This window comes from Lonchura striata, chromosome 1A, assembly GCF_050655825.1.
Source record: "Lonchura striata isolate lonStrDom1 chromosome 1A, ASM5065582v1, whole genome shotgun sequence".
Classification (NCBI taxonomy): domain Eukaryota; kingdom Metazoa; phylum Chordata; class Aves; order Passeriformes; family Estrildidae; genus Lonchura; species Lonchura striata.
In genome coordinates, this window is record NC_140741.1 from 7895777 (window position 1) to 7922345 (window position 26569).

The window sequence follows — 26569 nt, forward strand, 5'->3', positions numbered from 1 at the left end:
ATGGAATCCACCTACACACAAAACTTGCAAAACAGTCAATAGCAAAGTGTAAATATTTTCTGAAACTAACATTCACAATCAATGAAATAGCTTTTGAAACTGCAAATGTAACAAAGAAGCTGAATATAATGTTTTCACCTTCTTTGAAAATGACAAAGACTAACAATTCTAAAAGGGTCTTGGAGGCTAAGAGATGCACAGCTTGTTTCTATCAAAAGTCTAATGCCAACTCAGTTTTAAAATACTCTCTTGCTACTACATGCAAACAGCAGGTGGGTACACAACACCACCAGACAGCTGAGACAGAAACAACCAAACTGTGAGCACAAGACTTGCATAGTGACCAAATTCCATCACAAACCTGCAGGACAGCTCTACCTCTCTGAAAATTATTTAAGGAAAACATCTATTTTTCTCCTTTATGTTTCATACCAGTTAGTGAAAGGCTCAGAAGATATCAAGTGATGAAACCACCTGAACAAATAGCTCAGATCTTGGGAGTACTTATCCCATGACAGGATAGCTGGGAGCTGAACAAAAAATCCTCACTAAGTTGTCTGTATTTACTCCAGACACATACAGACTGGGAATTTGCCTGGCTCATTTATCCCTTTGCTAATCCCTACAAAGACACAAAACAATTCCACCTCCAAAGAAACCAGCACAAACCAGTAATTACCTCAACGTGCCTCAATGATGCCCTTAATCAGGCAAATATTTCCTTATGGAAATGCCATATAAGAATCTTAAATTCCACTGGGCAGAAACAAATACCACCAGAAGGTCTGCATTTGTATTCCTTCTATTGTGTGCTTTCTTGTTGCACCACCAACTGCAATCTGCACAGCTTACCTCTTTAAGTTAATGCTTTGTGGAAAAAAAAACACAAAGAACACTCAGTTATTAATAATAATCCTTAAGTATTATGTTAAGAACACATCAACTCAGTTGACTTAGCATAGTTATGCATTAAAGCTATCAAAAGCTTTAAAGGACGTTTACATAGTTTCTGAGATTAGCCAAACACTAAGTGAAAATCCCACTTCATGGTGAGAAAATGGGCCACTTCTCAGTACATTACTGACATCTTAATTTTTTGAGTTAAAAGCCACATTCATACATTTTACTAGACACTGCTGTTCATAATCACTGGACAACATCTGAGTTCAGGCAATCTCTTCAACTAGAAGAGAAACATCTATAGCAATGAAAATTTAATTCAGCTTCATAAAAAAGTATCAACCTAGAGCACTCTTTATAACATAATACACCAATTGCACACAATATTAAATTCAGCTGCAGTTATTGAGAATCCTGTTTGCTGACAGAAGCTCAAAAAATAATTCATTTTTCACCTGATGGATTACAGCTAAATCATTCTATACTGTAGACTAGTTCTCTGTCACAGCACCAACTCCCTGTACTGAGACTTCTCTTCTGTATTTCCAATATCAGAATTTCCAACTGAAACTACTGCTTGGGTAACTTCTGGAGTTCTATAAACAAAACAATGTTCTATAGATTGGTTATGAAGGCCTTATGTTGACATGCCACGTGAATGCTCTGTGCTAAAGAAAACACAGAGCAATGGAGTAACAGTGGCAGGCAGAAGTACTTCTAACTTGTCACCAAAAAGATCTATTTTGCTCCTAGAATCTACCAGTTTTGGGTTAGTACTACTTTCCTTTGCCAAAGTTCTTTCAGGAACACTGTAGCTCCTTGTTCTTTGTGTTAGTCCAGATCTGCAAGGCACCAAGAAAAAGAAGAGATGTAGAGTACAGGTAAGCAGTTTTAAAATAATTCTGGATGTATATGGTTATCACAGAAAAGTCAGTAACTCTGGCAGAAGGACTACACCAATGTGGTTGGCAAAGCATTCCATCAGGTTTTCGGTTTTTCAAACATCCACAGGAGACATTGAGAAACAAGGGGAAAAACCAACACGAAACAAAGCAATGCAAGCCTTCCACTCAGTGACTCACTCACTGCTTATCTCAGCCTCCTATCAGCATTTTCAGGAGCAAGCCTTCCCTGACCACAAGTAACAGCCTGCTAAAACAGATGGAAAAATCTAATAGCTGACCCACACACAAAAAAAAAAAAAAAAACAACCCAAACACAGCCACACCATGAACCAAACCTTAAAAAGATTTGACACAGCATGAGGAGAATTTGCTGCTTAAGGAACTAAGATCTCCACACCCATTGTGCTGGTGGTAGAAATTCTGTTCTTCAGGCATTTATTCACAACAAAAACAGGAGAGCCACTAATGGCCAAAGCAGGAGTTCAGCAGGACTAAAAAAGCATTACACTACCTGGAACAACTTTGCAATTGATGGAGAGAGGCATTGAAAATCCAGATGTTCAGCCAAACAGCCCAGGAGCGCCAAATTCCCAGGCACTGGATGCACTGATGCTCATAGTACCTTCTCTGCAGAAGGCAAGAGCAGAGTGAAACACTACTTTTTTGTTTCAGAAGATGAATCAAAATTTAATTAACCCAGATCTTCAGAGGAGGGAGCTAAATTTTTTAAAGCCATGTCCAACAGTGATGAGGATTAGGAGTAACAGGAGTTATCTATATTTGATGTGTAGGAGAGGAACAAAATTATCAAATTCCAACATTAATACAACCAGACATTCTTGTTGTTCATTTTTCTCAGTTACATTTTAGAAGGGACCTTTTTTTATTATTTGAAAATAGAAATTGTATTTCTCTATTATTTATTCCTGTAATTTTTGTCCTTCTTGCCCTTGAGATTCATTTGATGTAGAAAAACACATACTTTGCATAGGACCTAATACCCCACATGAGAACAATTACTATATTTTACTAAAAGAGTCCTGGCATCGCCATGAAATTATTTTTTACTACACAACGTATTTTTAAGATGGACGTAAGATAGGACAAAAACATTGGTTCAGTCACCTCCAAAAGAACTCATTATAAGAAAAAAAGAGTGCATACAGGTAAGACATTTCACCAAGTTACCACAGTCACAATTTTTAAAAATCCACCATATAACACAAACCCCATATTCTTCATGATTCATTCTTGGAAACACAATTTAAAAAAAAATTATATCAGTTTTTAGAGCAAAGCCACCAAAGCTGCAATGTTAACATCCCAATATGCTGTTATGCAATTCTTAATAAGTAAGTTTTGGAAACACATGAAAATTAGAATCAACATTTTTTTGACAGTTTGCTATTAAGAGACAAATAATTATTTTATTTCTGCCAGTGTAGCAAGCTGGGAGCAATCCAACTTAAGTTATTCCATTTCAAGCTTGTTTCCTACCCAACATTAGGTGAAATTGGTTTACATTACTTGACTAATGCAGTACAGGCAAGACTTCTGACACTTGACTGTAAGAGTGCCTCATACACTGGCTATTATTGCATAGCTGAAACAAAAATATAATTTAAATGTAATAATATTTAACATTGCAGCACCCTATGTCCTAGAAAAGCCCTGGCCCACAGCAGCAGCTTTGCCATAGATGAAGTCTGAGGTGTTGATAGAAGCCCCATAGGGAAACCTGAAGGGTAAAACACACCCAGACCATGACTTCCCCACACAAATAACTGCTTTCATTGCATCATTTCAAACTGGAAGTTCATTCATCAAAACAAAGTTGTGCATTTGGAAAATAAACCTCTCTTGTGCATTTTTTTTTTTATCCAAAAAGAAGCAAGAATTAGACTAAATGGAGAGTTCAGAAAGTTGCTTTTAAGTATAAAGCAGAACAGGTGGTGCTCTAAAGTCACAGCAATAATGCACAGCTACAAAAAGCCTCACCCAAAACCAACCTGAAAACCTGAAAAACATGAGTGGAGTGCCTGTGGTACACTGCATCAAGTAATTACAGTGGTTTGGGTTGGAAAGGACTCCAAAAATTATCTTTATCCAACCCATTCCACTATCCCAGGTTGCTCCAAGCCCTGTCCAACCTGGACTTGGACATTTCCAGGGATGGGGCAGCCACACCTTCTCTGGGCACCCTCTGGTAAGACCTCCCCACCCTCACAGGGAACAATTTCTTCCCAAAATCTGTTCACCATCATTCAGACTATTTTAGCTGTTACTGCTGTAGGAAGGGGAGAGCAAATCTTTCATCTCTATTTGCAGCAGGAAGAAATAACCCATGTGCAATCCAGTTCGGTGCTACAACAGTTGCATATCCAAGGACAGAACCAGCATGGCTGCACCACGTGAAAGCAGACACCAAACACCCCAAAAGGCAAATTACAATGCAGTTACAGAAGGGAAAATCCCATTTTCATACACCATATGAAGGTGAACAACAGCCTAAGCAATGGTTTGACACCAGTGTTAAGCTCTAAGAATGTTTCACATTAAAATCAAAGTAGGACACGATATCTCAAATAGCAGTTTGGACTCTGAAAGGAATTACCATTTGGAGCACAGAGGCTGATTCTGTTCAGCCAACCACATTAATTAAATACCTACTGGCTAAACTAAACTTGGAACTATGCACAGTGTATACTGTCATAAAGGGGTGCTGGGGAAAACCATCCGTTTACGACATATGCCCATAAACCAACCATAATTACTATTCTAAGGACTTCAGAATTGACTTCTTATGCATATTAGCTGAAAGGCCAAAAGCTATTTTTATGGCATGATTTATGGTCTACATAAACCCTAGAAATTTAAGACTTAGAGCCAAGTCACAAGGCAAAACCAGTTTTTTAACCCAAGGTGGTGTTGTCATCAGCAAGGGGAGCTCTTCATCTCCTCCAAGTCAAGAGTTAGAAGTCACCCTCTTCTTCTGGAAGCAAATTAACTGCAGATCTGCCCCCACCATCTCCCTGGGTTTGAGAAACATGAGAGATGTGTTTTTTTCTGCTTTTGCTCACAGCATAGTACATGAAGCCCTTACACAAAGTAAAATCAGTTAAACTCATGTACAAGCCCATACCTGTTTTATGGAGAGAATGGCCAAATGTCTGTGACCCAGAGCATCCCAACTGCTTCCCTTTTCACTCAGCTGTGTCACAACACAAGACTATGATATGCTGCTGGTTTTTTCCATCCTTAAAACCATGATTCTGGGGAAAACATGTATATTCTGAGTACTAATGAGGTTATTTTTTAATGCCATTAAAAGCCACTTGACCAGGACTGAGTGTGCGCTAGATAATGGATCAGAACACTCTTTACAGTAATTCAATTACAACATAACTCCTTGAGCTTTCTAAAAATAAGGAGTATAATGGAAAGAGAGTGACTACTGGTGAGCAAACTGTGTCCAAGAATGACGTTAAGGAGAATGTCAGCTCTAAGATTCTGGGCGGGACAAGGAGCTCCTTGCAGCCAACAACAATGGACTACTACCATCAGAAAACAGACTTTGTTATTTATTTGGTTATACGTTATTATTTTTATGTCTAGTATCCACACATTTCACACAAAGGTGGACAAGAGTTCAGCCTTTCTCTATTTCTAAAGTTGTTTACCTGCATCTTGGCTTTCCACATACACTGAACAGAGCCTAGGTAACAAAATCCCTGGGAAACATAATCTGTTATGCTCTAACTGCATTAAACAGCATGGACCAATGAGAGCAACGTAACTCCCACTTGTGAAAAGGATGAACTCTCACAGGATTTTGAGCTAGTTGGTAATGACATGCTTCCTTCACACAAGGCTTTCATGCACTAATGTTCTTTTCCATTATTACTGATTTTAAATTTTTTTTTATTCTGTAACCTATATAATTGGTGAGAAGTCAAGTAATTATAGAACTGAGCACCAGGCATGAAACAAGCAGCTGAAATAACTGCCCAGCTGGGCACACAGACATCCTATGTTGATCCTTTAAATAACACCCATGACATGGGAAGAGAAGCTGTGCTGAAGCTTCATTCGGGTTTTCATATTTCTACATTTTAATTAATGTACAAGATCAAAAACAGCAGCACAACAAAAGAATTTGTGCATGTTATAGCACCTCCTCAAGTAAAATTTCAAAGAAAATTAGAAGCTCCATTGGATTACTCCATGTTCCTGCATTTAGCTGCAGGTAGTTTGGGAATGTTCTCCCCAAGTAAAGGTTTATTATCTCGCACGTGTACCTTTTTAGAACTTTTCTTTAGCTTTTAGACTTGCTGATTGCGGGAAGAGATAACAGAAGCCATTGCCAAATTATCATTATGGCAACAACTTTCAAACAAAAGGCAAATTTTCTAATACAAACAGATAAGATATCTTGGTTTTACAGGTAGCATCAGAATTATTTAATTATGTTAATTTCTGTCTGTTTCTCTCATAACCCTGTATCTATGCTGTAAAAAAAAAAAATCCAAGTCTCTTTCTCCCAGCTCCTGGTTTATACTGGCAAATTCCAACCATCACAGGAGGGAAGAATTGCCCATATTTTAGAAAAAAAATGGAACCTTCTATCTGAAGACAGACAAGGCCATCAGAGCAGCAATGCTATATGTTCCTCCCCTTAAACAAGCCAGCCATACTGCACCTAAAAAAACACCTGGAATTGAGGAACTCCAGGCAGGTAGATGGATCCAGATTCCAGAAGATTCCAGCTAATGACAGAAGAGTATGTGCAAATCAAATGATCCACTCTTGATACTACTTATCTTTCTGACCTCATGATCTTTAGAGGAAAAAATACACTAATGATCAAACTAATACTTCTGCCAGATAAAAGAAACCTTAAAATGCACAAAATCACATATAAATTCTTAATTGCAAACTATTTTTTCCTCAAGTGTTTGGAAGACACTTCTTCCAAGATCTCAGGCACTGCTTCAGAACCACCTTACTCATTTTTCAAAATCAAAATGGCACCTTGCTGTAACTTATGTACAAAGCTGAAAGCTTAGAGATTTTTTAAATTTTCTTTTAAAAGTAGCCCTATCTACCTAGCAAAAAGAGGTTATCTTCTTTCAGATTGCCTTATTACTGCATAAAAGAAGTGAGAGGAGCTCTCTCCTTCAATGTTTTTGTTCAAACACATCCAGAACAGCTAAGTGTGCTCATGGAATACAGCACCTATGGGGAAGGTCACCTGCCCTGACTGACAGCTGAATATTTAAAGGCCCAGAAGAGAATTTGAAGTTTAATGCACCTGTTGAATGCTGGCATCAGTGTTTCTGGTGAAGCTACATGCAGGGTTGGCACCCAAATATAAAGAGTTAATAGCCCATGAAGGCATTACTACACTACTTTTACACTACTATTCTACACCAAGAAAAAGTGAAAAAAATTCAAGTTACAAGTCTCTAACATAACACTGCTTCTCCTGACACTCAATATATTGTTACTGTGGTATGTTCTTGCACATTAAAGTTACAGAAACACAGAAATGCCAATCCATAAAGAATCCCTGCTTTCAAACAGTGGTTGCAGTGATTATAATGCTCCCAAAGAAGCTCTAAGTGAAAGTGGAACACTGATTAAAGTATGTCTGAATCATTAGCATGAGTTTCACTTCACCAGCCAAGCTTCAAGAGATGAAAAGTTGCCTTCCCACACTTACTGATTGACCAAAGGACTGCAGGTTTCTGCTCTCAGCTCCACATCATAGTGGTACATTCTTTAGAGTCTCCACAATCTCACCAATTTCATTGCACTCGGAGGCAGAAAGAGCCATCAGCTCCCTCAGGGCTTCTCCCACAAAGTTCAGCCTTCCCCCGCTTCCCTCCCAGGCATGGCACAGCCTTTCTCTCAGCACACACTCCAGGCACTCTGGCCTGGCAGCTCTGTTTTGCCAGCAAGGGCAGCAGCAAAGCTCAGAAAGTCTTCATGATGATGTCTTTAGGGGTAAAGTTGTTGCTGCAGATGATGTGTGCACACAGCAAGGGACTACACCTGCACTACTGCAGTCGGCTAATTAAATAAATCGGGCTTGCTTCAGCACTTGCAAAACCATACCAGCAATGAAGAAACCATCCCCATCAAGAACCATGATTTTAGACATTATGCATATGACAATTCCACTATTAGATAGCATGGCACAGGCTCTGAACATTCAGATTTCTTATCTGTAAGCAGCTGAAGTTAAGCATCTCTCAGAAAATAACTGCATGAAGTAATTATAGTTATAATTTCTCAGTCTCCTCAAAATACGTGGTGCTAATATCCTGATATGACTCTCGGTTCTGGAAGGTTTCGTGTAAGTGAACAATTTTAGTCTCCCCAAAGCCAGAAGCTGAAGTTGACAAGTGAGAGTACTAAACTTCCAGTTTCCATGGAAATGGAATTTGGATCAGTACAAATGGGGATTTCAGAATTTAAAGCCCAACTCTCTCCATCTTCCATGCTCTACTCCAGCATTTATTTTCCTGGGTAATAAGGGGTCAAGAGAGGCACAAATGCCACACACATTTGTGACCCAGTAACTCACCCTGCCTTGTGGCTCCCCATTTTCATTTAGAGGTTGCCAGCCCCTTCCAAACCAGGCACCAGAGCCATCAATTCAGCAGCAGCCAGCCAGCCACATTTACAAACACGAGAGTATCCCAAAAGTGTCCATCTGGGAGGACAGCCGGGTTCCCAGTTATGTGATACTAATACACATGAAATAGCTGCTTTACAGCCCCATGCTGAACCACCCAGAACAGGGAAGTTGTGCCATACAGCACAATCAGTAACGAAATTCTCATTTTTATTGTTTATATGACCCAACAGAGCTGCACAGAACTGTGGGATTTTCCAACTGTAAATCTTCAGGCAAGAACCAAAAAAAAAAAAAAAACCAGTATATTTCATCACCACTAATGCAACACTCTTGCAGCAGTGGCTGCCCAGTGCTACAAGGGAGAATTCCAACTGCAAGGGTGCTCACTGTCAGCTAAAACAATTTGCCAATGGTTTTTATGGCTCCTATTCCTTCTGTTTGGCAAGAGCAGAGGAAGAGTAATTTTCTGGAAGTATTTACATTGATTTTGCAGCTGATGACAACACTCCATCTGCTCTCAGACACTTCAGTGCCTCTGCCAACTTCTTCCCTAATGTGGTGCTTTCTCCAAGTTTGCCAAGGCTTCTCTGCTTCCTGCACTTCTACCATGTTTGAAGAGGACATTTTGAGATATGAAGACATATCCCATACCCAAACCCACAGATGAGCAAACAGATTTCAAATTAACTCCCTCTCTTAAGACCATCACTTCCAGAAGCTTGAGGATGTGGCTGATGACATCAACAGAGTTGGAAAAATCCCCAAAATCAAAGGGTCCAGGACAATGAGAAGAAGAATTTTAAAAGGACCTAAACAAGTTCACTATTTTAAGAAAAGCCCAAAAGTCCTATGGAAATCAATATTTTCCCTAGCATTTAAATATGCAAGCAAGTCAAGCAATATCCTCTCTATGCAAATACTGGCCTAACCAAAAAAAAAGACAAAATTTCAGGTACTTATGCAGCATCTGTACAATTCTACCCACAAGTGCAATTCTACCCAAAAACTTGGTGTTCTAAATCAAAGAGAAGGAAGGATTCAGTTTGTACCCATTTGCCTGACACCTTTCCTAGACTTAAACATCAAAAGAAGAAGCAAAAGCAAATAAAGATTGGAAAGCCTGATTTTTTTTTTTTTTTAACTTTAGGGCATTTATCAAGGCAGAAGCATACACAAGTAACTTGGCTGCTGTCTCCAACATTTATACAATGATCACACCACCTTGATGTCATGCCTTATCATTCAAGAGAAAGTAGTTCTAAAAATCTAAGAGCTCATCTTACAGCATCATATAAGTGAAAAATAACCCCCCAAAAGTCACATACAGCATTCTTTTTAAGATGAATCCACCACAGGAAAATGGATTGCAAGGTCAGAGATCCCTGAAAAGTGACTATGACTTTCAGTAACTCACATGAAAATTTTAAGTATTTAAATGTCCAAGAACTGAGATAAAGAGAATCAGCTTGCTCATGTTTCATTTGAAAATAGGAAAAGTATGTTAGTGTGAAATGGCATCCCTAGGAAATAATCCCAACAGGGTAAATGCAGGAAATAAATACTTTAATCCCTTTTGTATCAGTACATATTTATTAGGCCCTGTCCAGAGATAAGCAGGATCTGTGGTGTGCACGATGGATTCAACATCTAAAGCTTTCTTCTAGACACCTGTCTGAAATTATCTATCCTGTTTGCTGACAACCAGAGAAAGGATTACTGTGTTTATAGGCAAATTCTTTCTTATAACAATTTGCCCTTTTCTTCTCATTTCAGTGACCACCTAAATAGAAGAAAAACAGGCACCAGCCTCATTTCACTGCTGCAATTTGTCTTTGTTACTTCAAAAACCCAGGCCTACGGCAATAAGCCCAGAAAAAACAATGGATTTGTAACGAGCCTTCTTCTCTTCCAAACCCCTACAATATGTAAGCAACTTCCTGCCTCAAGTTACAGGTTCAGAGAAGCTGAAAAGATTTGGAAATTACCAACCTCTTTGCATTTAGGCATTTGACTCAGGTTTGCATTTGTAGCAAATAGAAGACCAATTCAGCAGCTACATCAAATACAGCAGCTTGTTTTGGCAACCTCATTTTCAGGAGATCAGATTTAGCTACTCAGCTTTAATACTCTTGGTTTTGAATTAACCATCTGTTCTGTAACATTTAGACAGACCTGGTAAAGTGCAGTGTCAGTCTAAGGGGTCTTGAGGCTAAAACACACAAATACATACATATATAAGTGTATATTTATATATATATGCCCACAGCAGGCAAAGAGTCAATCAAAATAATAACCAACTTTCCCCAAAAGGAAGCTGTAGTGTTCATTTTTCTGTCTATTCTGGGGCTTCATTTTACCCAATTACCAAGAGGAACTTAGGCCAACACAGCACACATTTTAATCAATTAACACAAAAAGGGAACAACTCTGCAAGGCTTTAGAACAAAAAGACTTGCATTTACAACAGCTGTAGGCCAAAGATCTTAATCTGGGTTCTTTTGAGAAGATTGCCAAAAATAAACATGCTTTTCCACTGTAAATTGTCACTGCAAAGGAAATGCAAAATTCTCACATGAAAATACAGTTAGAAAAAGCTCCATAGGCAACAACAATACGTATTTTTAAAGTACTGCTGGGAAAATAAGCTTATTTTTGCCCTTTCAAAAAGATAGATGCAAGTACACAGTTGCTCTCCTATTTAAAGTCCCATCAAAAGAAGAGAGGATTTTTAAGGGTTGCTTGACCAGTGAACTTTTAACAAACACTTTAATCAACTGATCCCTTCAAGAGAATCACATAACCAAAAAGCTATTTATTTCAGCAGGCTACCAACAGAAATGGCTGAAAGTTGGCTAAAGCATGCTAAAGAAACACAGAACAAGCTCAGAGTTCCCAGATCTTCAAACACCATCTATAAATAAAAAAAGCTCCCAGTAGTACCAGTGCACTCCCACGCAGTATCATCAATACTATGGTGTGCAGCTGATCCACTGCAGGAGGCTCTCTAAGATCCAGCAGGTCCTACTCCCACACGTGGTCAGTAATGAGGGCTTACAGGTCCCAGACTGCCACTTCAGTGACCTCCTGGACCTGCTTACAAGAGCTGCTACAACTGCTTTTACAACAGCTCTGGCCATGAGCCTCAGTGTAAGGCTGGCAGCACCCAAACACTACAAGGTTTATTTCAGCTCCAAAGTATTGCAGCTCCACATCCCAACAGACACAGCCTCCACTGCAATTAACCCTCCTATTCCCATCTATCTTCTCTAAAAAAAATTTAAATCCAATCCAAATTATGTGTCACTCCTGCAGACTTACTCCCTGTTCTCACTGTACAGCAGCTTCCCATGGCACAGATGATTGTGACTGCAGAGGTGTTTAGCAGTGGCTCAGTTCCAGCTCTGCCCACCCCAGCTGGCACAGGGCCACTGGCTGCAGAATCAGTGCAATATGTGCCTATCCAGACCCCAGTGCTCAAATTCCAACAGATCATCACTTTTTGTAAATAAACTAAGGAGCTAAACCATAAGCTTCCAACACAAGCCAGCAAGAAGTTAAATCAATTCTTACATTTTACCAAAACTAGGAAGGGATACCAAAATAATTCTCAAAAAACCACCTGAGATATCACAGTGACTCTAAATTTCTATCTAACCTTGATTTAGAAAATTGAAATTATCATTAGGGTAGTTAACTATTGATGCACATGATCAAACAATCAGCAGATGATGCCAGAATACACCATTGTCCTGACATTTCCCTTTTAAATTCCCCCAACTCATGGTCTAAGTTCTATTAAATGAGCTTTCAATTTACTGGTTTTTAAATTAAGAAACTCAAGATTTTGCAATTCAGGTCACTTTACATAAATAAGTAAGCACAAGCTGTGATATTCAGGTATTTACCAAAATTTCTAAGAACTTATGCTGTAGTTGCTGACTGATTTTGCACAGGTGGCCACTCAGTGAGTTTCCTTTGTGTCCTTACTCTTGCAAAGTTTGATTTATTGCTATTCCATCTATCATTGCCTTTCTCAAGATTACTTCACCTAAAAGTAAAAAATAATGAAGAATTAATTTGTCCCTTTTTCATAGTATGTTCAAGCATTGCCTTACCAGAAAAGAAAAAAATCAATTAACTGAATGGAGGAAAATCAGATTTCCATGAAAAAGGGACATCAAGCCGCCTACTCAACATCAACTATATAAAAACTATATGACAGTACTTGAACCAAAGGGGAACTCTTTCACTTGGCAATTAAAGAGACAGCAAAATGGTTTGATCAAGGATTTAATTTCAAGAAAAAATTCTAGTGATGTAGCACCTAGTGAAGCATAGGAAATTAATCACTTATTCCTCTTCAACTTCATTAAAAATCTCTTCTTCTGCTTCCACTTCAAAGCTTCCAGCTGAAAGCCTGATTTGTCCTGTTGGGTCCAGAGCGGGATCACTCTCTAAATCTCAGCTATCACCAGGAAGTGACAGGCTCCTGTGTGACACAAGTCCAGACACATAAAGGAATGCTCATGCTGCTATCCCTTGCACAAAGCAAGCTGGTGTGTGAACAAGCAGCCCTGAAATCCTGGATTCATTACCAGGTATGTATTTTAACCATATCGCCTTACTCAAGTATGTGCATATATATTCCTACAGAAAAAAAACCTGTTTTTTAACTCCTTGTTAAAATGCATACATAAATGCATACATTGCATTCTGTTAGAAGTACTCGGGATAAGAGTTTTTCCTTCTCTTCTTTATCACCTCTAATATTTGATATAAGTTTTTTTTCCAACTCAATAATTCATGGGTAATTTCAACATATTATAAATCTGTGACAAATTTCCTTAGAACACAGTTTGCCTGCTGCATTGAAGTACAGAATCATCAGGTTAAAACACAGCTCCAGGAAAGCTGAGAACTTACACTATAGTTTAGAGGCAGGTTGCAATAACTTGCCCTACTCCACCTCTTTAAACAAAGATTCTGCAGTAGCCAGAAAACAAGCTGCAAAGAAAATCCTACATGTTCTGCATTGATCCAATTGCAATGCTGTAAAGATAAGCAAAAAAAAAAGAGGTTTTTTTTAAAAATTACTTACAAGCAAGGATTTATTTACCCCTCTGGCTTAACTGCTGGCAGTACCAGCAAGGCAATCCCACTATAGCTGACAGTGGCTGCGTGGTACAAACACCTCCTAAAGAAAAAGAAAATAAACCAAAAGCCAGAACCCTTCAGGCTGGAAGGAGCTGCTGGAGCCAAGCCTCCTGCTCAAAGCAGGCCAGTGCTGCATTGAGAGCAGGTTGTCTTCACCAGCTGGGCCTGAAAACTGACTCAAGGGATGAAGATGCTTCCCTAGAAAATTAAAGCCTTCTTTACATATGGTCATTAATAATGACATAGATCAGAGACCTCCCATAGCTCTAAGCCAGTGACAAATCTTAAATCGCTTTCTTTAAATACTTCTACAGCTAATGAACTTCAGAGCCACTGAATTACTCCAGTTTCCCAATGCATTCCACAAGTTTTTAATAAAGTGCAAAAAGTATCCCCCTATTATTGATGCTGAATACATTTTTAAGCAAGTTGTGCTCACAAATTACTACATCAATGCAGGCAGAGTTGGAGTGTCAGCTCTGAGGTCAACCAGTGTTGACTAGAAGAAACCAGTTGGTTTTCTCCCAGCCTGGGACAAGGTGGAATAAATCAACTTGAATTTTATAGAAATTACCTATGTAAGTAATTTTGCACACTAGGTTTTAATATCAGCCATCACAACTGCTTTGCTGTCCCCTCAATCCAAGACACAGCACAAATAAATCAGTTCCCAGAGACAAACCCAAACAAGCAAACACATAAAAGCAAACTTACCTAAATGATTTGTGTTACAAAATTTGTTTGGGGATGATGGCTCAAACTGACTTGCACCCAATCACTCTTTGCTTCACTCTCTACACACATTTCCAATGCTTCAAATAAGCTTCAGCATTTATTATAAGAGTGTAAGAGCATCTTACATGAAGACCAGATTATTCCCTGCATCTGGTACATTTTTAATAGCATTAGCTGACAAAGCAACACATTTTTACAGGCTTACATAAATCCATACTTTAAGCTTTTTTTCTCTTCCTTTTCAAATAAAGCCTATGTCTGGTAAATGTTAATAAAAAAAAAGAAATTTCCCTAAGAAGAGGCAAATGGAGGCACAAGTCACCAATTCCCACATAGTCAAGTTCTACCTCAGGTTCACACATTGTCAAATTGATGACAATGAGCAAATAGATACTAGGAAAGCAAACAGTATTGTTACAAATTTCAGGACGTGCTTGGCCTTTGCTTTAATGAAATTAAGCCACATGAACAATGCACAGAAAGAACATCTCTACACACATCCACAGGGTTCAGTGTGAACAGAAGAATAGAAATTTGCACCTCAAGAGTGCTAAGAATACAAGGTAAGCAGTCAGATACCCTGATAATGGGCTCAGCACAGCAAAATAGGACCTAGAATTCTTTTTAATAGAACTGATGGTAAAGAATTTCTCAAAGGATACTCACCAATTTGCTACTGTGTGAATTTAAAAAAAAAAAAAAAAACCACAAACAGTAAAAGCTTCTAAACTAATCCTGATTCTTTACTTTGTGATCTCTTTTGAAAGTCTGTATTAATTCTCAACACCAGGAATAAATCCACTGCAGGAAATCATATGACAAAAACACATGTTTTGGAAAAGGACTATGAAAATGAACCAAGATTTGCCTTGGCTTTAATGTCTTACTCGAATGTCAGGCGTAGTAGAAAGGACCCATGTTGGAGCATTACAGTTATTTCCCTTTTCATAGCTCAACAAGCACAGGACTGGTTTTATTAAAACACTGCAGGAGTCAGGAAGACAGGGAAAAGAAGAACACAACACAGAGCAAAATGAAAACAGCAGCTGTACAGCAAGATTATTTTGAACTTCTGTCAGAGGAACACAAACCATCCCAGAAAGCTCTGTGTGCTCAAACATCACTGGAGCATGGCCATTAGGGTTACTGCCCTGCAGGAAAACTGAAGTATAAGTTGCAAGAAAAGAGGTAAGAACAACCAGTGGTTTATTTGCCACACAGTATCTGAGTACCAACTGCAGGATTACACTTTACACCCTTTCCCAGCTCCCAGAATTGACACGGTACAGTAACAATTCATGGCTGCCTCCAATTACCTTGCAGCAAATCTGACTCTTGCAGTCAGCTCCTTTCATAAAAAGATGAACCTTTCCTTTATACTTGTGCCTTAAAAGCGTCAGTATTCTATAAGAACACCCTGGTTTACATTTCCCTTTGCTTGAGCTTCTTGCTAGCAGAGAGGCTGTACATCAGCTACGTGCTTGCTGTTATCCCACTCAAGGTGCCAGGTAAATCAGCTAAACATCATTCCCAGGCATTTCCCTTCGGTTCTGTGACAACCACAGCTTCAGTGACTCACAGAGTGGCTCGCAGGTGGCACTGTTTGGCCATCATCACTCTACATGTGTGCATTTGCCACTCCAGCCTGGCTGAGAAGCCTTTCAGGGTACAACAGAGGCTGTCATGTTGCTACACAAGTTAATCAAGAACTTGTTCCAGAGCTGGACTTCATTACAGGGACATGATCCTGGGCATGCCAACAGTCTCCCCTACTGGGGATGGGACATTCACCTACCAACTGCTGATTTAAGGTCTAGTTATTCATCTAATAGCCATACCTTAAATTTTTACAGGAAAAAAGCCACTGATAAGTATTGGTCGAATGTCTAAAGGAAGTTCACCCTGTAATCTTGTACTAAGGTTTGAACTCTGAATGAAGCAACTTGGATGGTTTCCCCTGCCAATATTCAAATTAGACCAGATATTCCCATATGCCTTGTACTTGAAATCCCAGCAATGAAGAGGTTCAACATTACAGCTACACATTGTGACATCACCACAATGGGTTTAAATATACGTTTTTTTTCATGAGATCCTTGAACACTTCCAGTGATTGGGCATCCAGAGCTTCTCTGGGCAACCTCTTCCAGTGCCTCACCACCCTCACAGGAAATAATGTCTTCCTAATATCCAATTTAAACTTCCTTTCTATAAACTTGAAGCCATACTCTCTTCTTCTCTCTTGTTTAATTTTTTACTTCATTATAGAAGTGTCTTCCCCCTACCACAAGTTTTATGTCCATGTCAGCAAGAAAAAGAAAGGTATTCTTAAAAATTGTGTATACATTGAATGCTATTCTCAATCATACTGGTCGAGGATAATGGAGGTCTCTTGAAATAAAATATAGTTTGTCCAGAGATCATTGTGGACTATTAAAGTAAACCATGCTCAGAAAGCATATAGATTTCCAATTATTTAGGCTTTTGCATATACACCTACAATGACAAGCATGAAGGGCACTGCAAAATAGGAAAGAATACCCTTGCAGCATATATTTAAATAAATCCAGTCATCCTCTGCTCTGCTATCCACATTAAAGCAAACCTAATTTTACAAAATTTGAGGTAGTATTTGAGATTTTTAGAACAAAATAACATTGTTTGGAGATGACAGCATTTGTCAAGCACTTAGGAAGCCACAAGACTAAGAAAGAAAAGTATACTTGCCATTTCTATTTATGTCACATTTTTATCTTACAGTGTGTAAATACAAATTCAGAAAATGTTAATGACTTTTAAAAAGGGTCAGAATTTACTACACTAGTTTATACTCAGGGAGGAAAACATAGGGCTCTTACAGCTGGTAATTCTGGTATATAGTAATATGAAAATACAGCCAACTGCATTTCCTTACCCTGCGCTGAGGATGGATATTTTTGTTGTGACAAGTAGTGTACATAAAAAATATTTACCTGCCAGAGGTACTTTAGTATTAGAGTACACTAAAAAAAACAAAACACTAAGGAATGTGACTGTATTTGACTGTTCTGCACATCTGTAATGGTTAATGTTTCTAAGCAGCTCCTGGAAAAATAATCAAAGCTGAAGAATGAAGGGAAAAGCAGCTGATAAATGAAACTAAGCATCTTGTCAAGAAAGATAAAAATGTGGTTAGAGGTCAGTGAAGGACAAGGGGAGGGAGAGAGTGGAAGAATTCTAGAATATTTCTGGTTGGGCTTCCCTAGAAGGCTGGGAGCTGCCAGCAACAAAAACGCTGTCTCTCAAGGAGCAGGGGAAATGAGCACTGACAGGATGTCAGGATCACAACAGGACAGGTGCTTCGTGCAAGTTAAACCCAACTCCTGGGCAAGGGAACAGCAAAGCAAGTGATCCCCCTGCTCTGCTCCAAATAGCTCAGCAGCAGAGGAATTGGAGGAATGCCCTGTGGCTGGGAGACATGAAGGGAAAGCGCCGGTGTCTTTCCCTCCCATCCAAAACCAAGAGTCACCAATGGAAAGTGCTAAAAGAATGGCAGCAGGAGAGCAGCAAGTGTTGGGAAAGAGCCCCATGTTTCAAAAGGCACCCTGCAAATCCAGCAAAAAATCACAGAATGCTCTGGGTTGGAAGGGACCTTAAAGAACATCTCATTCCAACCCCCTGCCACAGGCAGGGACACTGCAACCAGCCCAGGCTGCTGATCAAGGCTGATGAGGAGCTTTACAATGAGTTACAAACAGAAGACCAGCAACTCCTAATAGACCCAAACTCCCTTCTGTCTTGCCAAGAGTTTAAGTAAAACCAAATCCACCATCGGAGAACATTTTAAATTGTAATTTCTGGCTGCTGTGAAGAGCCCAGATCTCTCACCCCCTACCTAAGAAAGGTGAGCCTCTTCCCCTAATTCTGCCACAGAAAAATGACCAATCCATGGTACACAGAATTTGCTAACAGCAAACTCACACCCAGCTCTCCTCCTGTAGCACACACCATCTCCTAAAGGTACGTGCCTCTTATCTTCCAGCCTTGCCCACATGGCCTGCAAGTTCCTTTGATTCACTAAAACCACAAGGGAGGCAAGCAGCAAGCCGAAAGTAGGATATTATCTTAATTCTTGTGTTATGAGATCACACTGGGTTTTCTTACAGCTGATCACCCTCACTACATCAAAAGCCATCTAAAGACAGTTCTCTGTGGTCTCACACAGGACAGCTTCACCCCAAGCAGCACTGCTGTGGTCTATATCAAGCTGGTTGCTTTCTGGTCTGTTCCTGGGAAATAAGAGAACAGCAGGGTACCCGATTTGTTCTGACATCTTTGTACCATTTTGTTTTGCCCCCCTCTTCCATTCTCAGAAGAGGAAAAGTCCAAAGACTTTTAATTTATGGTATATTTCAGTTTGAAACAAAGACTAAGTTCACAGGACATGAGGGAAGCAGGTAAACTGCTAAGCAAATATATGAAGTGCAGTGAAAGAACATGGATAGTAAAAAAGGACATTCGATTTCTATTCAGAGTATTTCATAAACTCTTATTAATTTAGTAATTTCCTGCCAGAACTTGTTCACTAGAATGCGTTCTGACAAAAGATTCTGCTGCATTCTACCAACTCCTTAAAAAAAAAAAAAAAATCTATGTTCCCTTGTATGCTAAATAGCCTTTGTTATCACTTTGGAGTATCAGGTCACCAATTTCAATCTCATTAGCTGCATAAAAACACTGTATTGTATTCAGTGTGACTGTTAGTCCTGTGCTCTTCTCTGCTACTTCTACTGCTCAAAATACAGCCTCCAACTCGGCTTATTCTAAGTTTCTGTCCTCACCCCCAATGAAAACAGTGCAAATGCTTGGATTGACTTGGGGGCAGGGATGAAGCCCAGGGCAAACTTTCTAAAAAAACAAAACAAAACAAAAACAAAAAAACACCACAGTTGCTTCCTGGTGGCCAAGGACAAGGGCATTCAACCACTGCCATATGTTTCTCTCCGGATGGGAATTATTATTCCAGGTACAACTGCTAGTTAATATTGCCAGACACACAGCTGCAATGGCACACTTAAGCATTTGCTCTCTTGATTCCCAATATCAACTTCTAAATATTATCAACTGTGGCATCTTCTGACTTTCTTCTCCAGAAAGACTCTGACATGTGCAGCCACTGATGAGTTCCTTTTAACTTTCCCTCATATGTCACATAGAAGAGGGAGAAGAAAGACAAGGACAGACACAGATTTTACAAATGTTTAAGTGCCTAAAAATGGTGCAATTTAATAAGGAACTGGGGGATTTGCATCAATGAGTGTTCTCTTCTGTTTGCAAGGAAAACTTTGCAAGGATTTCTTTATAAATTTCACTGAATGCCACACTAGTCAGAATGAATATTTGTATCAATCTACTGGATAATTGCTATTAATTCACTAATAGTCAAGATACATGCAGCTTTTATATGGCTTCAAGCTTAGTATTTAAGAAACACAGACTGACAAGCAAACACCTACCTTTCAGAAAGGAACAAAGTATGCTCTGCTCTCAATAATCCCATTTTACTTAGAAGGAGATAATCACCATCAGCACAGGCATGGCAGGAGGGAGTGGAAGGGAGAGGAGAGAATGCAGATCAGATCTGTAGAAGATCTCCAAACAGCCCTGTGACAAGAACAGCAGACCCTTCAACCCCTAAAGCCACACTGTCTCCCCACTTCAGCACAGACACAAAACATCTGGCTGCCCAGTGGAATTACAGCCTCTCTTTATCCATGCTCACAAAAGTGCTGACTGAGAGTAAAACCCAAAGTTTCCAAAGGTTCTTCCGGAAACTCCAAACTCCTTTTGAACAACAGCTTAGAAACATTGACAAACACTTCAGGAGTCCAAAAATAGTTTAGCAAAATACTTCCAGTTCACTTGAAACAAAAGGAAGTTCCTTTGAAGCTCTGAAGATTCCTGGGAAGAACACAATACAAAGAGAGCACGTGGAGCCTGGCCAGTTTAAAACTGGACAATGCAGAGGCACAGTGAGGTACAGGCTGGAAACACGTCAGGTACTGTTGCAGTAAGGGAAGTAAAACTCAAGGTTATACTGAGTACAGCTTTCAAATCAAGTAAATAAACTCAAACTACAACATCAAGCCTGGAGCAAGGGCAAAAGCTGGAAGTCAGTTGCATTACACATTTCTAGAAGTTTCCCTCCCCTTTCCGCTTAAAGGGGTTGTAAGGCATTAAAATCTGATGTCTCAAAATACCATGAAACCATCACGACTGCCAATGTGGGGAAAAAGAACTCTCCTTTCAAAGGCATAGATGTCACATCACACTACCAAGGAGGGAGCAATACCACAGCAGAGGACAACATTCAAGCTCACCTTTAAAGCTGCACTGCCTGCTTGCAGGTGAAAAACAAATCCTGGAGTGCCTCACAACTTTTCCAAGCTCAAATATCCTCTTAGTGCATCTGCATGAGCATTTTCCATTGGCAAAGAAGGTTAAACCCTCTTAGCCGAAACACACATTGCTCTATCTATAGTGCTCATTCCAATCCTCAAAATTAATGTCAGACCCACACAGAAAAACTTCAGGGATCTTCAAAGGTTATCCACAGATTACTCGTAGCCTCTGTGCTAGTATTTCCTCCGAGTTCTACTATCTGGGACCACATGGAACCCACCATGATATGAAGATGCAGTTAGCAACAACAGGTGTAGGCGTGTCTTGCACAGCAGACTCCAATGCTGGAATTTAAGTAAAAATGTAACTTATAATACTTGGAATTGACAGCATGCTCTTGTATTATAATGCAGTACACTGGAATTTTTTTAGTTACCATGGGTGAAGTTCTGAAGCGTTTCCCCAAACTCAGTTTGAAGGAACACTATGTAATTGGCTGCAATGTAACTTTGTTGCTCATGTTTTGGAGCTGAAATTAATCCAGTAATGTAGATCACTACCTTTGGAGACACAAGTGAGCAACAGATCATTCTCTGCGAACTATCCCATACCTATGGGGAAAAAAAAAAATCTTTTTATAAACATTTACTCATTTAAATTACAGATCTATCTTGCTACCCATACAGAGGAGACTTCAGAGATGACCGTCTGTCCTCATTACCATTCCTCCCTTCTTGTGCTAAAGATAGCATGGAGAGCAAAAATAAATAAATCCTCAACAGCATTAGGAATTAGACAACGTCACATTGAAAGATACCCTAGATGAGGAGCCTTATCTCTCCTGGCTGGCTGGGAGGGCAGGGGGGGCTCTGACCCACAGAAGGGAGGTAGCACTTAAGCCTCCCCTAGGTGGTCTCTTGCAGCAGGCTCCACTCCCAGCTGTAATTGCTCCTCAGTCCTAACTGGATGCCTGACCACTCTGGAAGAGTTCAGCAGAGTATTTAAACAGATGGATGGTACAGGCCACTGGAAGAAACCCCATTTTTTCCTGGCTGCAGCTCTCTTTCGGTGCATTCCTTTGAAGTCTGTGCCACTGAGGAATCAACAACAGCTGAGAAACATGTGTTATCATACAACACCGAGCGCAGCCACAGCACTGCACAGCAAGATGCTTTTGTGCAATAATCCTGCACCATAGCAAGCATTACAGGGTCTTTTGGTGTGGGTGAGCCCGTTTTCCAAGCACAACAAGAAAGTAAACAGATTCCTCCCTCCTTAAGGGGTGACTGAAAAGCAGAAAGGTGAATTACGTGGATTTCTCAAGCACCTGCCAGCTGAAAGCTCACAGTGCCTGTCTCCTAGAGTCCTCTCAGATACATTAACACTCTCCACATTTATGTCATCACAAGGATGACCAGATGCTTGCAGAGATCTGAGTGAAGTGACAACCCAGAGGGGTCTGCAGTTCCACTGGCAGATGTGACAAACACCCGTACCTACAGCTCTAACCCACCTTCCTTTCCCAAGCAGGAAAACTTCTGTGATCTCAACTTCACAGGTGACAAACTGGAGAGAGATGGAGCAGGATGGCACCGCTCAGCACACACAGACCACTCAACCCCCTTCCCACACTTTATCAGCACAGAAAGAGATAACATACAGCCTCAGAAGAGCCAAGGGAGAAAACACCACGACCATCCCCTTATCAGCCAGGAAAACCACTCCTGTCAAAAGCATGAGATCACCACATGGTTTGAAGGGGAATGGGAAGGGTAGGAAGAATTAAGTTATTTATGAAACTGAATTTGAAACTAGATTCACTGTCTGGAATCGGAAGCATGGAGCTATGTGCACATGCAGGAGGACAGCAAGTTGCAAACACACAACACATATATACACACAAACACAACTGTACTTGTCCAATAACAACTTTCCAGAGAACTGAGTATCATTTTCACTGGAGAAAAGCAACAGGTTAGAGCCTCACATTTACAAAGTATCCCAGTCCCAGGAAGGCAGACACTGAGATTATTACAAATGTCGTCACACCGTCAAATCCCAAATCCACCATGAAAAAAATTACAGGAAAACCCAGGCTTTCAAAAAAGCCGCAGAAAACAATAAATCACGTACATTTAATGTCAAGATAGATGTCTTAAAGGCTTAAAAACCCAAGCAAAAACCCTAAAATTAGAAAGCAAACACACTGGTGGTGGACTAAGCTAAATTCATAATTACAGACCTCACAAAATAAAATAACCAGGAACAGCAAACACCACGCCAAGGGGGGTCCTCAGCGCAGATCCCACAGTACAGTTTTCCACCCTGTAATTCAATTTAACAGTTTCTTTCTGGAGAGGTCAGTGCTGTTCTTCATAGTCAGCTTGAAACAGACTTTAGGGACCACAGAAAAACCATGCACTGATACTGTGAAAGATATTCAGGGGATAAAAATAACCCCAGTCTCAAAACCTTTGCAGCAACATAAAAATCCAGTATTGTTCAAAATAAAGTGATGCTCAAGATCCCTACAACTTTCCAAGGACGAGTATCAGCACACGTCAAACGCCCACCTGATCAGCAATCAGAACAAGAACTGAATGTTTACATGCAATTATTCTTACAAATCATATGAAAAAGCATTTAGGAGAATCGGGGCAATCTCACTGTCCCGGGAGGGGCAGGCAGGAAGGCAGCTCAGGCAGGACGTCACACTGCCCTGCGATGGCAGAAGCAGGAATAGAACCCACCATCCTCAGTGCTCTGCTCCGTGCTTTCAGCAACTCCATCTCCTCCACTCCTTTTCAGAGCTTCCCTCAAACATATTTGAAGAAGTTAAATTAATCAACTTAATTTGGCTCTTCAGAATTGTTGCTGGCGTTTCCAGTAGTGGTTCGAGGTAGTTTTGAAAGGCTTAAACTTCTTGCTAAATATGACTCAGTATTTTTCTCCTCCTGTTTCCCACTACGCCAAACTTCTTCATCTCCAGGAAAGATTAAAAACAAGATTAATTCAAGCAATTGATTAAATTCTGCTTGGCTCCCAAAGGTGGAAAGGATGAAGAGATTACTTAACTGTAAGAAGTGAATCACCTTTATCTCTCAGTTGTCCTAAAGGGCACACAACTAAGTACAATGAATCCCAAGGAGTCATTTCAGTTCCCTCAGCAATTCATTCAGTATCAAAAAAATTTTCTGCTCTAAGGCTCAGTGAAGTACTTCCAATTTCATGTCTAGCCTATTTTCCAATGAGATATAATCAAACAAAAAGTTAATCCGAAATTAAATATCCTCTCTTCTTTTAAAAAAAAAAAGCGGGGAAAAAAAGTAAGGCTGATTTTATTTGCAGTTCAGCCACGTGCCACGTGGTGTTTTGGACTTTTGGAACGGTATCTATCAGAATAGTCAATGTAACAGAAAGAACCACCTCCAATCAAGAGAGTTGACAGTTCATTCACAAGCTACACACTCTCTACTGAAAAAGACAGAGCCCTTACTTTCACAGCACTTAACACAATCGCACCGTCCCCAAACACAATTAGCAGGGAGCCTGAAAGCCCTTAAACAGATGCCTTGCAGAAATCATTAGACAATTGATTTGCTCGTTCTCCACAGCCCGGCAAACACCCAATTTCAACGTGTGATACTGACTAGAGCTGAGGCAGAAACTCACGGGTCCGACCCAGACTTCCTAAACCCCCGACATCACTTTTTGCCACGGATGCGAGCAGTTTCCAGCGATTTTGTTGTATGTCTCAACCTCCGACACACCTGCAGCTTAGGGACGGGAGGCGTGACAGGTGTAATTCCAAAGGGGACACCGGAATCCGTAATCTTCTCCCGCCTCCTGAGTTTCCACACTGACGAAACACACGAGCAACGCTGAAACGCCGTTTAGGACTGCGTTCATTAAATCACCACACTGCTGGACAGAAATCAGGCTGGCACACACTGGACTAGCACAGCCCCAAACCGGACCCTGGAACAAACCTCCCCAACACCACTTCAGAGCTGGAGAAAGCAAGCAGAAGAATCCATTCCTTACCCTTTAAAGCTCATGCCTCTGTATTGTCCTACCGCACTGTATTTGCTTAAGCTTTTCTCAACAATAGTACCCCACGAGTAAAAAAAAAAAAAAATCAAACCAAAAAGTCTCATGCATTCCCTGCCGGCAAAACACATTTTCTTCTAATCTTTCTTCTTACTGGGGAAGAAAAAGAGAGAGGGAGGAATCCGGGCAGGAATAAAAGAGATTAATCGTGAAACAAACCGACACTGCCCAAAGAAGGGGGAGAGGAAAAAAAAAAAAATACCAAAACAAACAGTCCACGTAGCAAAAGGGGGGGAAAAAATGAAAAGGAGCAAAATAGGTTTAATTTTCTTTCCGGTGACAGGAAGACAAGAGGAAAGAAAACTACTACAAAGATTTCCCTGTGTAAATAAAGTAGGTTTTGAATTGCCTTTCTCAAGGACACCGAAAAATATCCCTTACTTTTCCATGCGATGTCCAACGGATGCCAGGACAGAGGAAAAGCCGGAGGAAGCCGGGGAAGTAGCGAAGGAAGAAGCGAAAGGACAGAAGCGAGTAGCAGAGGGCTGTGAAGAGGCGAGAGGGGGAACGGCAGAGCCGAAAACGCCAAAAGAAAAACCCCAGAAAGAACAGGAAAAGAAACGGAAAAAAAAAAAAAAAAAAAAAAAAAAAAAAAAAAACCATGAAAATCCGAGGGGAGATGGGAAACGGGCGAGAGGGACGGGAAAGTTGGCGACCGAGGAGGAGGCAGGGAAGGGTCAGAAACCTCCTAGCGAGGACGAGCCGGGAGCTGCCGGAGAGGGGCCGCGGAGCGGGGAGAGCGAGAGGCGGAGGGAGCGAGCGGGGCAGGGGAGCGGGCCGGGGCAGCGGCACTTACCGCCCGTCCCCGCGCTCGCCGCGCCGGCAGCGGCTCCGGGCGCCCGTCCCGCGGCGGCTCCGGGGCAGCGCCAGCGGCCGCCGGCCCCGCCTCGCTGCCCGCGGGGGGCGGCGCGGCCGGAGCAGCGCCCGGGGCTCGGCGCGGCCCTGCCCCGCTCCTCCCCGCCGCGGGGGTGGGCGGGCGGCAGTGCGGGGAGGGACGGGGGGCCTCCGCCCCCTTCCTGCCGCCGCCTCGCTCCCCTTCACCGGGGGAGACATGTAACGGAACTGGGGCGCCAGCACGGCATTGTGGGAGCTCTTAAAGCCGCAGCCGCCCCCGCCGCCCCGGCCCCGGCCCGCGGGAGGCGGCGGCGCTGCCGCCGCGCCTGAGCGGAGCCCCCGGAGCCGCGCCCGGCACCGCGGGGCATTGCGAGCTCGGGGCCGCCCGCCCTTCTCCACACCCCTCCCAAAGCACAGGGCGAGCCCCGGAGACCTCGGGTTACTCTGCTGTTCTCCACGAGGTTTTATTTTTTTTTCGCCCTATTGTTTCTGGAAGAAACAAGAATGCCTTTGGTGCTCGTTTGAACCGGGATGCGGGAAGACGGCAGGCAGCGTTCTGTGTTGTTGCTGATTTGTATTTTGATGATGGAAAATTCCCCCCCCCCAAAAAAAAAAAAAAGTCATAAACCTCAGAGCAGCAAAGACTGCAGGCAGCTGTTTCGGGCAAAAAGTTTTGAGTATGAAGTTTTAATCAGTTTCGGGAAAATTATCATTTTAAAAAAATCCAAAACCTCTTTGGAAATGGACTCCAGCGCTGTGATGCACAGGCATTTTTCGCTGTTTGCAAACACTGGCGCAGGGTCTGCGCTCAGCTCCCAGCAGCTGCAGCAACAGAGCAGCAGAAGGCAGTTCCACCTCTTCCCTGGGCTCGTAGCCTTCCCAAAACTGCCTGTGCCATGTCCAGGAC

At 41.2% G+C, this 26569-nt stretch overlaps 1 protein-coding gene across 4 annotated transcripts in view; it reads right to left on the bottom strand.

The window, feature by feature from the left end:
* Positions 1-25754, bottom strand: part of RASSF8 (Ras association domain family member 8) — a 73539-nt gene extending 47785 nt beyond the window's left edge. For 2 of the 4 annotated variants that reach the window (XM_077783180.2, XM_077783182.2), the window contains exon 1: positions 25625-25754. The gene's annotated coding sequence lies outside the window, so the exon portion shown is untranslated. The other 2 variants (XM_085569678.1, XM_085569679.1) reach the window with 1 other exon arrangement.
* Positions 25755-26569: the final 815 nt, after the last annotated feature.